Source organism: Spermophilus citellus, assembly GCF_964194105.1.
Source record: "Spermophilus citellus genome assembly, chromosome: 5".
Lineage (NCBI taxonomy): Eukaryota > Metazoa > Chordata > Mammalia > Rodentia > Sciuridae > Spermophilus > Spermophilus citellus.
In genome coordinates this window covers 131,951,033-131,965,064 of record NC_138186.1, presented here as the reverse complement: position 1 = coordinate 131,965,064, position 14,032 = coordinate 131,951,033, and positions in this window count along the sequence as shown.

The window sequence follows — 14,032 nt, the reverse complement described above, 5'->3', positions numbered from 1 at the left end:
GTTAATTTTTTTTTTTGTCATATGGAGACACGATTGAACATACTAGTTAGTAGATGGAGTGTGTCAGCTGATAAAAGTATTCTGAGCATTACAATAGTTTCTTGTGATTTTTGTAATATTTGTCTGATGTTAAAAGATTTTGATTTGTTGTGACTTTTTTTTCTCCTTCAAAATACATTTTCATTTTTTAAAAATATTTAACTTCGGATTCTTTTACTTTGATAGGGGCTTTAAAAACTATGTAAGCTCCCATCTGTACACATATGAATCCATTCTATTCCAACTCCTTTTAGTTCCTGCTAATGTCTGGTTATTTAACTTTCTGGTCTTATCTACATTCAGTCTTTTACCTTGTATCTCTATTAAAAAGGAGTTTTTCATATTACAAACAGCTTTTTATTTTTATTTATTTATTTTTTAATTTTTTTTTTTACTACTAGGCTTCTGTTTATGTTGTGCTCTCTCTTTCTCTCTTTACTTTTAATGCCTTTTCCATTCTTTTGGAATTGCCTTTCTGATTTCTACTTAGATGGATCTACAAGACACAGTTCATACATGTTCTCCTAAGAAAAGGGCTCTGAATTCTCCTTTAAACCTCCATGTTACTTCAAGCCGGCCAAGAATAATTTCTCCCTCATTTACAAAATCATATCTTTATTTCTTTTGTGACATATTTCTATTACACATTATATATATTTATGCATCCGTTATTTCTCTTCTTGGTCTCTTAACTTGCTGATGAAGGCCTAAACCCTACCCACCTTTTGTCCCTTATAGTACCTAGCATAGTTCATTATATGTCATAGGCAACCCATAAAAATGTGTGAATTAAATTAAAGGATACATGAAAGTTGTTTTACCTGATGGCCACAGCATGGTTTTCTCTGCTTATTTATTTGAATTCTTAATGTATTGGTCTTACATTTAAAATAAGATCTGTAACAATCAAAGACTCTTGGAAAAAAAGAAAAAGGATGTTTTCTTGCATGTTTATAAAAATTGTGGTTCTCTCTCAATATGGACAGTACCCCAAGAATGAAATTCCCAGAGAGGGGTTGGCAGTTGAGTTTCTGTTTGCTGGAAGTATTCCCAGAATCTGGGGATATTCTTTCTTATATCCTAAAGGAAAATCTAGATGGTATAGGATAGCATCCTTTGTACCTATCCAGAGGTATTGATGGCTTGGATCAGAGAGTCTCTGCCAGTGATTCTCCAGGGAGTTTCCAGAAGCCTTCAGTCTCTTGTTCTGAGGCTTTAGCATCTTAGATTGTGCAGCTACTGGTTTCTCAGCTTTCCAACCTGCAGACAGCCATTGTGAACTATCCAGCATCTGGTTGCATAAGATAATCTATTATATCTCCTTTTTACAGTTTTACCTCCTATTGGTTCTGTTTTTCTAGAGAACTCTGACTACTACAGAAATTGGTACCAGGAGTGGTTCTGGAGAAACAGAATTTTAAGGATGAATTTCCTTAGTTTGTTTTGTGGTTTCTGGAGTTGGCTGTCTAAATTGGTTAGGCCTAAAGTTGCTAAAGTCTATCCTACTGGTACTATGGAGAACACTGGTAATCTATGGTGTGAACTTTAAACTTTTTAAAACTTTATAAAATGATACATTTGATGATGCTCCCAGTATGGCACTTGTAAAAATCAAGGAGTTTAATGACTCTATACATGATACTTTTGAATACTTCTGGAAGTCTAAGAAATACGACAATATTGGTTGGTTGCTTCTGGCTTCCATAGACAAAGTAACAAAGGAGAAGGATGAGCTCAGAAATTTAGTTTCTCAGCTGCAGACGCTCATAACTGATCTGAAAGCTGATCAGTGTGTTATGAAGGAGAATCTTCTCTCTTGTAGTCATAGGGCTGAGGTTGCTGAAAACCAAACACAAACCCTCATCTTGCAATTGACTGAATTAGGATGCAATCTTAGCTCTCAGTCTCAAAAGGTATCTGCAGTTAAAGGGAGGCCGCTGCTTGGAAAAGAATGGGATCCTGTTAATTGGGATGGTGGTGTATGGGAGGAGCCTGAGGGGGCTGGGGACATTAAACTCCTACATTATGATGCATTTATTTTGCCAGAAGTTGTTGAGTCCTCATCCTTATCTATGGCTGATGCATTCCTACCCCCATTCCCTGTCACATTGGCTTCTCCACCTCCGTTGGAGGGAACAAATCCTGCTTTGGCTGTGGAAAAAGCAATGACATTTCATGATTTATTGATCAGCATTAAAATGTTTATACTACACAGGACCCACCCTTACTATCCATTTTTGCTTCTATGCCTATATCTAGATTCAAGTCTAAGCAGGCTCCTAGAGATGAGATGATCCACAAGAAAATATATTATACTCCAAAGGAACTTTTTGAGTTTTCTAATTTATACAAACAGAGATTTGGGGAACACATGTGGGGATGGATTTTAAGGGTGTGGGATAATGGTGGAAAGAATATAAAATTAGATCAGGCTGAATTTATTGATATGGGCCCATTAAACTGATTCTAGATATAATATAGTAGTTTGCAGTGTTAAAAAAATAAGGTACTAATAGTTTGTTTGGATGGTTGGCTCAAGTATGGGTCCAAAGATGGCCTAGGGTGAGTGAGCTGGAAATGCCTGATCTCCTTTGGTTTACTAGGATGAAGGAATTCAGGGGTTCAGAGAGATTGGAATGCTAGAGTAGATCTATTGTGTCTGACCTTCTCCTCCATTCTGGGAGGATCCAGAAGATGTTTCCTTCACCAAAACTATAAGAAACAAATTTGTGAGGGGAGGATCAGCATCCTTGCGGAACTTTGTCATTGCTCTTCTCTGTGTGCCAGACCTTACCATGCAAACTACAGTCAATCACTTGGGAGACTTAAATGCAACGGGAATAATTGGAACCCAGGGAGAAAGGAGCCAAGAGGCAGCACTCAATCCCCAAAGAGAGGGTAGTCATAGTTCCCATAATGGACAGCAAAGGGGAAGAAATGAACAAACTGTTCTGACTCATGCAGATCTCTGGTGTTGGCTAATCAATCACAGTGTTTCTAGAAGCCAAATAGATGGGAAACCCACAAAATACTTATTTATATAAGCAGAAAAATTCTAGGGCAAATGTACAAAAGTCTGCCTTAGATCATAACAGAACCATGGTCCCTCAACCACTTCCCAGATTTGAGTCAGTTTACAGATCCAGAACCCCTTGAATGAAGGGGTGGCTTTGTTCCCTTGTGGAAGGACCCACATACAGTACCAAAAAGCTTTACTGTTAATCTTCCTCTCATTCTTCTTCAAAGGGACCTAAGGCCTTCTATCAGGGTAACTGTGCATTGGGTAAAAGGCAATGATCAGAACTTTTGGGGACTACCAGACACAGGCTTTAAATTGACATTGATTCTGAGAGATACAAAATGTCACTGTGGCCCACTAGTAAAAGTAGGGGCTTATGGAGGTGATCAATGGAGTTTGGGCCAAGTTCTGACTCATAGTGGTACCAGTGGCTCCCAAACTCATCCTGTGGTTATTTCCCCAGTCCTAGAATGTATAATCAAGATAAATATACTTAGCATTTGGCAAAACTCCCACTTTGGTTCTCTAACCCATCGAGTGAGGGCTGTTATTGTGGGAAAGACCAAATAGAAGCCTCTGGGGTTGCCTATACCTGGGAAAATGGTAAATCAAAAGCAATACTGCATTCCTGGATGAATTGCAGAGATTAGTGCCACCATCAAGGACTTGAAGGATATAGGGGTGGCGATTCCCAGAACATCCCCCTATTAATTAACTCTCCTATTTAGCCTGTGCAGAAGACGGTTGGGTCTTGAAGCACAATGGTTATGGTAATAAGCTGAATCAGGTGGTGAGCCCAATTGCAACTGCGGCACGAGATGTGGTTTCTTTACTTGAGCAGATTAATACATCTGATAACTGGTATGCAACGATTGATCTGCAAATGCTTTTTTTCCTCCATCCCTGTCCATAAGGATCACCAGAAGGAATTTGCTTTCAGCTGGCAAGGCCAGCAATATACCTTCACTGTCCTTCCTCAGGGGTTTGTCAACTCTCCATCCCTGTGTCACAACTTAGTTCACAGAGATCTTGATCACCTTTCTCCTCCACAAGGTATTACACTGGTCCATTAATTTGATGACAGGATGTTTATTGGACCAACTGAACAAGAGGCAGCAACCACCCTGGGCTTGCTAGTGGAGCATTTGTGATGGGAAATAAATACCACTAAAATTCAAGGGTCTTCAACTTCAGGAAAGTTTTTAGAAGTCCAGTTGTATGGAGCCTGCTGAGATATCCCTTCTAAGGTAAAGGATAAGTTGTTGCATCTGGCCTTTCCTAAAAACAACAAAGAAGCAGAATGCTTGGTGGGCCCATTTGGATTTTGGAGGCAGCACATTCCTCATTTGGATGTAACCTCTGCTCGTCTACTGAGTGACTACAAAAGCTTCTTGTTTTGCGTGGTGTCCAGAACATGAGAAGACTCTGCAGCAGATTCAGGCTGCTGTGCAGGTTGCTCTGCCATTTGGGTCACATGATCCAGCAGACCCAATAGTGCTTGAGATGTCAATGGCAGATAGGGATGCTGTCTGGAGCCTTTGGAAGGCTCCCATAGGTCAATCACAGAGAGGGACATTGGGATTTTGAAGCGAGGCCCTGCCATCATCTTCAGACAACTACTGTCCCTTTGAGAAAGTGTCTACTGCTGCTGGGCCTTAGTGAAAATTGAAAGCTTGACCATGGGCCACCAAGTTACTATGCTACCTGAACTGCCCATCATGAACTGGGTGCTAACTGACCCACCAATCCATAAAGTTGGACTTTCACAGCAGCACTCTATCATCAAATGGAAGTGGTCCATATGTGATGGGGCCTTGGCAGGACCTAAAGGCAGAAATAGGTTACCTGAAGAATTGGCCCAAATGCCCATGGTTCCTACTCCTGTTACAATACCTACTGTCCTTCAGCATGACCCTATGGCTTCCTGGGGTGTACCTTATGGTCAATTAACAGAGGAAGAGAAAACTAGGGCCTGGTTTGCAGATGGTTCTGCACAATACATGAAAGTGGACAGCTATAGCACTACTGCCTTTTTCTGGAAGAACCCTGAAGGAGAGTGGTGAAGGGCCATCTTTACAATGGGCAGAACTTTGGGCAGTGCATCTGGTTGTGCATTTTGCCTGGAAGGAAAATGGCCATACTTGTGATTGTATACTAATTCATGGGCTATAGCCAATGGTTTGGCTGACTGGCCAGGGACCTGAAAAGAACATGATTAGAAAATTGGTGACAAGGACATCTGGGAAAGAGATATATGGAATGGGCAAAGAATTTTTGAAGATATTTATATCTCAGGTAATTTCTCAGCAAAAGGTGAACTCAGCAGAGGACTTTAATAATCAAGTAGATAGGATGACTTCATGTGTGGATAGAAGTCAGTCTCTTTCCCCAGCCACTCCTGTCATTGCCCAATGGCCTCATGAACAAAGTGGTCATGATGGCAGGAATGGTAGTTGTGGATGGGCTCAACAGCATGGACTTCCACTCACCAAGGGTAATCTAGCTAAGGTCACTGTTGAGTGCCAAATTTGCCAGTGGCAGAGACCAACCCTAGGCCCCTGATATGGCATTATTCCTGGGGAGATCAGCCTGCAGCCTGGTGGCAAGCTGATTATATTGGACCATTTCCATCATGGAAAGTGCAGAGGTTTGTCTTTACCTGAATAGATACTTCTGGGTATGGATTTGCCTTTCCTGCATGTAATGCTTCAGCCAAAGTCACCATTCATGCACTTACAGAATGCCGTATCCCTCATCATGTTATTCCATACAGCTTTGCTTCTGGCCAGGGAACTCCACAGCCAAATAAGTGAGGCAGTGGGATCATGCTTATGGGCTTCACTGGTCATACTGTGTTCACCAGCATCCTGAAGCAGCTGGTTTCCTAGAACAATAAAATGGACTTTTGAAGATGCAGTTACAGAGCCAGCTAGGTGGCAATACCTTCCAGGGCTGGGCAAGGTTCTTCAGAAGGCTGTCTCTATTCTAAATTAGCATCCACTATATGTTACTATCTCTCCTAGTGCTAGAATTCATGGCTCCAGGAATCAAGGGGTAGAAACAGGAATAGTACCACTTACCAATACCCCTAGTTACTCATAAAAGTTTTTACTTCCTGTCCTGAAAACTTATGCTTTGCTCGCCTAGGAGTCTTAGTTTCAGAGGAGGAATTCTTCTGCCAGGAGGTATAACAATGGTTTTATTAAACTGGAAGTTAAGACTTTCCCCTGTTCACTTTGGTCTTCTCATATCTCTAAGTCAATAGGCTAAGAAGGGAGTTATGGTGTTGGTGGGGGTGAGTGATTCAGATTACTAAGGGGATATTGGACTATTATTCCACAATGGAAGTAAGAAAGCATACTCTTGGAGTGCAAGAGATCCTAGGGGTGTCTCTTGGTATTACCCTGTCCTGTTATTATAAATGATGGGAAACTACAGCAACCCAATCCAGGTAGGATGATAAATGTCTCAGACTCTTCAAGAATGTAGGTGTGGGACACACCTCCAGCCAAAGAGCCAAGACCTGCTGAGGTGCTTGTTGAAGGTAGAGGAAATACAGAATGGGTAGTAGAAAGAAGCCAAAAATACCAACTATGGCCACATGACCAATTATAGAAATGAGCATTGTGATTGCCATTAATATTTCTTCCCTATTCTGTTAAGAATATGTTTATGCATGTTTACACATGCATTAACAAGACATGTTTGTTACCCTCCTGTTATTCATCATTCATCAAACTGACTTAATATCAGTACTTTAAGTGATATTTTTGTTTTCCCTTCTATTCTGGAGGAAGAATTAATATTTTTAACTTGTATGAAGGATAGTTCTGTTGTGTTAGGTAGAAATAATTATGACCTTGTTATTGTTTTTATTTGAAGATTAAATATATAAAGAGTCATGTTTGGATATCAAGTTGACAAGGTGTGGACTTCTAATGGTTAATTTGAATTGTCAACTTGATTGGATTAAGAGATGCCAAAGATTAAGAGGCTTCTGAGTGTGTCAGTGAGGGTGTTTCTAGGAATGACTGGCATGTGGTATAGCAAGATGAAGTGAAGTGGAGGCCTTCCCTAAGTGTGGGCAGCATCATCCAATAGATTGAAGGCTTGGATGGAATACAAGTTGAAAGAGTAAGGGAACAGATGAAGATGCAAGCTCAGTCCTTCTTGAACATGTTCTTGATTGCTGCTGTGATCACCTTAGAACATCAGACTCTCACTCCTTCACTCTTCCAAAGAGGACTCTGCCAGTGATTCTCCAGGGAGTTTCTAGAAGCCTTCAGTCTCAGACTGGTATAGCACATTTGATCCCCCTTGGATTGTGCAGCTACTGGTTCCTCCACTCTCAGCCTACAGATGACCACTGTGGACTATCCAGCTTCTGGTTGTATAAGCTAATCTAATAAATCCTCTTTTTATAATCATCCATCCTGTTGGGTCTACTCTTCTAGAGAACCCTGACTAATATGTCTCTCAAGGACTTTTTCTCCAAAGGGGAGGAATAAAATCAATCATTAAGTAGAGGGAAAAGTAGGGAAAAGAGAACATTAATTATGTAAATAAAAGGTATAATGTTTATATATTAATGAACATAATATAGCAGAGAAGGATGATGCACAAGAGAGTGATTTGTTGATGCTGAAGTAAAAACTATATAATTATATTTGAATAAATAATATGGCTATTGCCACAAGAACACATATAGACCATTTTCTTACTGTGGCTTTCTCTGGAAGTATCCCTGAAGTAAGGGCTAAAGTGTGGGTGGTTTATTTGGAAGATGATTTCATCAAACAGAAGTGGAGAGAGCAAGGTATGGAGTACAGAGAAGGAAAGAAGCTGGTAAATATGTGGTTAAAAGCTGTGAGCTCTGGCTATTAATCAATTTATTTCCTCTTGTCTCCAAATCCAGCCTTTATTAATCGCCTTGCCTTAAGAAATTGGGACCTTTAAGTAGTATATTAAGTTTTGCAGTAGAGAGTGCTCAAGGGACCTGGAAGAAAAAGGAAGGTTCTCTTGCTGATTATACTGTGCTCCTATCATTATGTTCCTGTAGCAACACATTCCTTTTTCTTACTTCTTGGTGCACAACAACATAGCCTGGCTTCTTGTGGATAGTAGCTGCTGATATAACTCTCAAATGGCTTCCTGGTGAAGTGACATTGTTAAAGAGAGGGGTGCCCCTGTGGAGTCTCTATGACTGGTTTCTCCCAGTATGCCATCATCAGGTGGCTTTGTGGAGGAGAGCATGTGTGTGTGGGGGTACATTATTCTCTTGGATGGTTTCTATGATTACCTGCAGGGAAGTTTTGCAGTCAGTTCTGAAACATGACAACTGCAGCTTCCTTAGGCCCTTCAGAATGAGTTCTGCAGTGAATTCTGTTCATGTGGTGTGAACTTCTTGGCCATCTAGTGAGCCAGTCATGCCCTCTCCAATGAGGTCTGTGCATCAAACTTGGGAAGAAGTGGCCTCTTCTTCCTTCTTTAGTTCTAAGAATAGTGGCTGCCTCCCATATCTGCTCTTTTTCCTATAACATACCCAATCTGTCACTCTTCAAGCCACTGTTAACTTTTTTTGGGGGAGGGTTGGGGGTACTGTGATTGAACTCAGAGGCACTTAGCCACTGAGCCACATCCTCATCCCTATTTTGTATTTTATTTAGATACAGGGTCTCACTGAGTTGCTTAGCACTTCACTTTTGCTGAGGCTGGCTTTGAACTTGGAGATTCTCCTGCCTCAGCCTCCTGAGCTGCTGGGATTACAGGCATGCACCACTGTGCCCAGCTCTGTTAACATTTTATACTGAATGTTGCCTGTCTATTTTACTGTGTGATTTCTGTCTCCTGATTGGACCCAGACTCATACTAATTCTCTAGGTTATTTTCATATGGAACCACAGTAAAGGTCATTTATCCTGGATGAAGTTCAAACAGTTTGGTAAAGTTCAGTATTTGATGATATGAACTTTCAGATAATCATAACTGAAACAAAATAATTAAATATGATGAAGAAACCCTACAAAAATGGTACAGACGACGACATCTTATTCAATGTTGAAATTTCCATAGCTTTTCCCTTGAAATTAAAACACAAAAATGTCCACTATCAAAATTTCTATTCAATATTATAATAAAGTTTATTTTAAAAGTTAGTAAAATACATTCTTATTGAAAAAATTAATAAGATCATTACATTGCAGAAGATATGGTTGTATGAATAGAAAAATCATAACCTATAAATAGATTAATAATCAAATTGAGCAGGAATTATGAGTATTGATCATGTATAAATTGAACATAATCCCAGCTAATAAATAAGTGGGTGTTATGATTTAGATATGGAGTCCCCTCAAAGCTCACATGTGAGACAATGCAAGAAGGTTCAGAAAAGAAATGATTGGGTTGTGAGAGTCTTAACTCAATCAGTGATTAATCCTCTGATAGGAATTAACTGAGTGGGTAATTGAAGTTGTAGGGTGTATCTAGAGGAGGTGGGAATTGGGGGCTTGGCTTTGGGGTGTACATTTGTGTCTGGCAAGTGGAGATGTCTCTCTCTCTGCTTCCTGATCACCAAGTGAGCTGCTTCCCTCTGCCATGCTCTTTTGCTATGATGTCCTGTTTTATCTTGAGCCCCAAAGAATGGGGTCAACTGTTTATGAGCAGAGACCTCTGAAACCATGAGACCCCAAATAAACTGTTCCTCCTCTATAATTGTTCTGGTTGGGTCCTTTAGTCATAGCAGTGAAAAAACTGACTAAAATAGTGGGTTTTGTTTTTATCTTTTCTTAGGAACTGATACACTGCCTTTAAATTTTATATGAAAATGGAAAGGACCTGGGTTAGCTTAGGTACCTTACATTAACAACAGAGCTATAAAATACATACTATCAAATATCAAGTTGTATTGCAAACCTGTGACATTTAGAATAATATAGAATTGTTACAAGGATACAGAAATTGACCAATGGAGGAGATGAAAGAGTCTCAACAGACCCACACAAAAATAGTCACCAGGGGCTGGGGCTGTGACTTAGCAGTAGCACACTTGCCTGGCATGTGTGAAGCACTGGGTTCGATTCTCAGCACCACATATGAATAAATAAAATAAAGGTGTATCAACAACTAAAAAAAATTTAAAATATAGTCACGAGATTTTAAAAAAATTGCAAACCAAAATTAGTAGGAAAAGGCATTTTCAATACTTTGAATGGTATCAATTGAATATTAATTTGAAAAAAATATTTTAACTCCTTCCTCACAATAGACAGCAAAAAATAAATTCAAAATGCTTCATAAATGTTAAAGAAAAAAAGGAAGCTGTGGAGGAAAATTTATGACAGTATTTTTATGATATTGGGTCAGATTAAAAGGCAACTATCATGAAAGGGAAGGTTGATAAAATTGGACTTCATTTAAATTAAGAATTTTTTCATCACAAGACAGTATGTATAGGACAAGAAGACAGACTGGGGCAAGATATTTTCCAAGATAAAAGCTCAATAAAAATGAAGAAAAGACTTCACAAATATATCCAAATTGCCATTATGCTCATGGAAATGGACCCATATAACACTAGTCATCAGGAAAATGCTAAAACAACCACAATAAGACACAGCACCATATCCACCACAATGGCTATAATAAAAAGAATTTATGGACAATCATAGCTGCTGGGAGGATATGGAGCACCTTTGCTGAGTGGAGGGTAAATGAGTACAAAAGTTGAAAACCATTTGTCAGCATCTTTTAAAGAGACAGATAGATGAAAAGATGGATAGATACTGCCAAAAAGTTTTTGAAAAAACTTACTTACATTTGTGTGTGTGTGTATATATATATATATATATATATATCTCCAATATTTGTCAGTCTATCAATCACATTCTATTATCTATCATCTATCATCCATCTATAATTTATTTTCAATAACTGAGCAATCAACTCCTCAAAATGTATCCACAAATGTCAGTTTGAATCAGGAAATTATCCAAATATCTTCGGTAGAAGAATGGATGAGTATATTGTGGTATATTCACATAATGGTGTCTTAAATAGTAAGAAAAAGAACCTAATACCACCCCTGGCAACAATCAGAGTAAAACAATGCCCAAATAAAAGAGTATACACTATGTGATTTTATTTACATGAAGTCTAATCCCAGGCGACATGAATTTATGCTGATTAGAGATTAGAGCAGTTTATTTGAGGGGATGAGGAAGGGATATGGTAACAGTGTGGTACCTGAGGGAGCCTATGTGTGCTGACAAAGTATATCTTGATTTAGATGCCTATCACACAGGCATGATAAAAGTAAAAATAGTTGAGCTATAGACTATTTGTATGGTGCATGTTAACTATACTTCATTTTAAAATGGTAGAAAGAGAACATTTTCTGAGAATGAGAAGGGAGTAGCAAGGTAGAAGCTTTTTGAGACATATGCAGTATATTTGAAATGGTTATTGTGGAGCATGAAAAGAAAAAGCTAGCCTAAGCAAAAGGGCATTGGAACTCAGTGCAATTGATGACCATAGGATTTTACAGTAGTCCTGTCAATAGCTTTGGTATGAGCCTAGAGAAGGTACATGCTTGAATCTCAAATAGATTTAATAGAAAAACAATATGGAGTGATATCAGATATTTGCAAAAAGAGTAATGAAATTCTGGAACTTGGACTTTCACTGGGATAATGAAGATAGAAAGAATATGATGGTCAGTGAGGAAGCATAGCCATATAACAAGTGATTAGTGTAAATACCAGTGCAGGTGAACATCTGGGAGCAGTCAGTGGGTAGAGGTCTGTAGTTAGAAGGACTCTGACCAAAATTGCATTTCAGCTCTGCAACTGTTTGCTGTTGATATTGTTTCAGGTGAGATCCTCTGGGATGCAGTATCTGAAAAAGATATTGGAGTATAGACCACGTATTTGGGAGAACTCTGGGAAATAATACCTGAGGGATAGTGAAGGAGACAAGATTATGCAGAGAGAGAAGTGTAACTATGTTAGAATCAAAACTAAAGATTCAGTTTATGTATAGGCAATTGGGGTTGGATGGTCCTTCCACACTGAGACAAGGGGCCTGGGGTATTTTGTTCTGATATTGAGTAGTTGTTGGATGTGGGCTTAGGTGATGGGAGGTGGTGTGATCTTGGATGAGCTGGCTCACTTGAGCCAAAAAGATGTCCCAGGGATGGTCTTAGTTAAAAGCTGTCAGTCACCAACACTTTCAGGAGCTGGACAAACGACTGTTTCAGAAAGTCCTGAGAAAGGAAACCTAGGTGGTTCATCTGTGTTTACTTCAGGTAGGTTCCAGGATTGTCCATGGGCTGAATGGCTAAAAAGAAGTTAAAGGTGAAGCTATCTGGGAACCAAGAGGATGGGGGGTGGGATCGGTTATTCACATAGATGTTTACATCATGAAAGATGCTACCAGGGAAAGGCAGAGTCAGGAGGAAGACTGAGAGCTGGGTGGCAGGCTCCTGCCTTGAAGGTGCTTATGATTCTTCCATATCGCCTTTGCCTTAAATTGGGACGTGGTTAAACACTCTTTGTTTTTTTTTTTTCCCCAGAAGTGCATTTAATGGACCTTGATTTTACCAACTTCAGCTGTAGTTTATTCTTTTTTGAAAAAAATATTTTTCATTCTAGATAGACACAATACTTCTATTTTATTTATTTATTTTTATGTGGTGCTGAGGGCCTCACATATGCTAGGCAAGGGCTATTTCACTGAGACATAACCCCAGCCCTCTAGTTTATTCTTTTAATTTAGACTGATGCCTAAAAACTGTACATATTTATGGAGTACCATATCATGTTCAGACACATGTATACACTGCACAATGCACAAATCAGAGTAAACTTACCTATATCCCCATTATTTATCATTTCTTTATGACAAAACATTCAAAATCCTTTCTTGTAGCTTTTTAAAAAAGTAAACAGTACATTATCTATGGTCAATACATTGCATAATAGAATACCAGAACCTCTTTCTACCATCTGACTAGAACATTGTACCTATTAATCAATCTTTCCTAACCTCTTCCTTCTCTCTTGTCCCACTGGCCTCTGGTAACCACCATTCTAATCTCAACATCTGTGACATCAACTCTTTTATATTCCATATGGGAGTGAGATCATGTAGTGCTTGTTTCTTTGTGTGTCTGGTTTACTTCACATCCATGTTTTCACAAATGACAGGATTTTATCCTTTCTTCTTTTTTTTTTTTTGTAGCTGCACAGTATTCAACTGTGTATACCCATTGCATTTTCTTTCTCCACTCATCATCAAACATAATTTGTTTCCCTTTCTCAGTTCCCGTAAAAAGTGCTGCATTGAATAAGGGGATGCAGCTGATTTTATTTCCTTTGTCTCTAAACCCAGAAGTGGGGTTGCTGGATTGTATAGTAGTTCTATACTTAATTTTTTGAGGAATCTCTAAACTGCTTCCCATGGTTATGCTCATCTAATTCTTAACAACATTATATAAGGATTCCTCTTTCCTACACTCACCAGTACTTACTATCTTTAGTTTCTTGGATACTAGCCTTTCTTACTTGGGCAAGGTAAGGTATCACTATGGTGTTGATTTGCTTTTCCTTGATAATTAATGACACTAAGCAGCTTTTCATAGACCTGGTGGCCATTTGTATGTTTTGGAGAAATATCTACTTAGGACTATTGCCCATTTTTAGTTGGCTTATTTATTTTTTATAGTTATTAGGTTTTTGGAATTCTTTATATATTTAGGATATAAACACCAGTCAGGTGTTTTTGTAAATATTTTCTTCCATGTAGATTGTTCTTCACTCTATTGATGATATCCTTCACTGTGCATAAGGCTTTAGTTGTTGAAGCTTCATTTGTCTACGTTTACTTTTGCTTTTTGTACTTTTGAGGTGTCATATAGAAGATCCTTGCCCAGTCCATGTCCTGAAGTGATTGATGTTCATGTTTTTTCCAAGTAGT